This window comes from Octopus bimaculoides, chromosome 8, assembly GCF_001194135.2.
Source record: "Octopus bimaculoides isolate UCB-OBI-ISO-001 chromosome 8, ASM119413v2, whole genome shotgun sequence".
Taxonomy (NCBI): Eukaryota; Metazoa; Mollusca; class Cephalopoda; order Octopoda; family Octopodidae; genus Octopus; species Octopus bimaculoides.
In genome coordinates this window covers 91,040,101-91,042,600 of record NC_068988.1, presented here as the reverse complement: position 1 = coordinate 91,042,600, position 2,500 = coordinate 91,040,101, and the positions used below count along the sequence as shown (strand labels likewise).

At 35.6% G+C, this 2,500-nt stretch overlaps 1 protein-coding gene across 3 annotated transcripts in view; it reads left to right on the top strand.

Annotated features, from left to right (window-relative positions):
• The window catches only part of LOC106882186 (delta-like protein C), a 19,765-nt gene that overhangs the window by 10,231 nt on the left and 7,034 nt on the right, over positions 1-2,500 (top strand). The gene's annotated exons all lie outside the window — the stretch shown is intronic.

Below are 2,500 nucleotides of genomic sequence, written 5' to 3'. Positions count from 1 at the left end.
TATCAATAAATCCTATTCATTAAACATTTTGAAACGAACGGTTCATTTCCCCTCAACCAGAATGAAATTCAAGGAAGCTTGTATTTACGTAAAAGATAATTAGTTGCGTTCATTCAAGGCGTTAATTCTTCAGTTCTTTTGTTCTAACTATTACTGCCTTGAGTCAAAATTCTGAATTTTTCGCTCAGACAAAAATCACACTGCATATTTGATTTGGAGCTTCCATTCCTGTATGGTTGCGCGCTATCTACAATAGACAAGCCAATTGTGAATTCGTGAGGGCTTGTCTCATGAAAACCATGTACTTTCTACAAAGCCGTTACATCATTTCTATCGGGGTTAAAAAAGGAATGCTTGTAATGACAGTTTTTTAATGTGAGTTCCGTTGCTCAGTATATGGTTTAGGTTCATCACCGTTGTTTGATTTAACCTTGACATTCAATACTATCGACGTTGCCAGACAGTTACCTTCTAGTGGAAAGTTCTCATTAATTCTACTGCTGCATGATCTTTGTTGGCTAGCTGTTTGCATCTCTCTTCTATTTAGCTTCGCAGCTTCATAATTTCTGGTATAACACACGAAATTATTGCAAGCTGAATAACTAGCTTTAACACTGTTCCTATTCAATATGTTTTTAATATTTTTATCCTGGCAGAAAATGAACTATTTAATTAAGAATTTAACTTGTCATTCACAAAAGTTTTTAAACAGAAGAAGATGAGGATAATCATTTTCTTCAAACTTTTATTTCATATTTAAAAACATATTCAGATAGTGAATATTTCAAAAGTAAACCAGGCTCGGTTTACCAACTTACGATCGGAAACGAGTAACCTTCAGTAGTGGAAATCGGAACCTGTAGTTCATGTATCCGTCAGTAGTTCATATATCCGAAAAACCTCTAAATCATTAGAGCAGTAATATATTTTTTAGGAAGTTAAATGTTATGGCTGGTCACAGAGTGATTATTGGTTCGCACCTATAAAGCGCTCATCAGTATAGGCGCATAACTTCCCTACAACTGGTCTAGTTGCAGAGAGTTTATGTGCCTTCAACCATTTGAATCTGATGAGCGCGGTATAGGTAGCCAATCAATAGTCACTTTATGACCGGTCATAACATTTAACTTTCTTATATATATATATATATATATACATATATATAGTTTGATAATTTGGGATGCACGGTTATGAGACAAAGATAAAATATATATAGTACACATGTTGTGCGGAAGCATTGTCGCCTACATCAGTGGGTAGTCCCGGGCAGCTCTGGTGTCGTGGTAGAAGGAGGTTAAACACCTTGCCTGTTGCCTGATTAGATATCGACTCGTACATTCAGAGACGAAGTACGGCACAAACACACAGTATGTGTCTGTGCGGTTAGAAGCTTGCTTCCCAACTACATGGTTCCGAATCGTATAAAACGAATGATTAGGCAATTATAATGTGAAAATATTAATTAACAATTTAATTGTTGTCAAGATTTCCACAATGATATAAGTTTGTAGTTATTTCAAGCTTACTATTAAAGTGAAAAGCTAAAAGTTTAAGGTAGATAACGAATAGTGGTAAAATTAGAAGTACGTTTGGTTAAAGGAGACTAGTAGTAGGGTGTGTACTTGGGCTGTATTAACCGTTACTCCCGAAGTTAATTTGAGTGTGTTTTTAACTCAACATTATTTCAGTTTTTATTTCTTCTCTTTACACCTTTTATCATTCCTTCTCATTAGCTAATGATTAGCACTCCAGTTTCGGTACCTACCATCCTCAACGAGTCCCAATTCAATAAATATTCGTGCTTTATCATAAGATTACTTGAGGGAGTTTGCTGAGCAAAATTGGAGTCAGTCGTAATAAGATCGGCAACTGAACACTGATCATCTAGCACATTCTTTTTTTTTCACCACTTTAGTGTTTCATCATTTTTAGATCAAGTAATGTTTCGTATGTATTTATTTATTAGTATTTAATTATAGATACTTTCTCACTTTGCTTACTAAGGGAGTCACCAATTACTCATCACACAAATAATGAGCAAAATGGGCTTGGTTGATAAAGTGTTAATTTTCGTCTTGTATATTACTGTTTACAATTCATACATTTGTAATTTGTATTCTGGGATCAAATATGTCCGTATATTTCCAAACAGCATTACACCATATCCTCAATGTTGTTTGCCATCATCGGAAGTAGTGATCTGCTTTAAGATGTCGATATCACATTGACATCCGATTGGCAGCTAACGAGAGAAGTTCTCAAATATGCTAAGTATTCTGATCCGTCTACTTTTGCTGTTATGTTTGGATTCTTTTTAGTTACATAGTGCAACATAGTTTATTTTTTGTTTATAATGTTCATCAAGGATGGAATGTCGTTATACTGTGCATGCAAGTGCGCGTGTGGGGTGCGTGTGTGGGGTGCGTGTGTGGGGTGCGTGTGTGGGGTGCGTGTGTGGGGTGCTGAAAAGTTTCTGGTTTTAAAGGTGTCGCAAAATGCT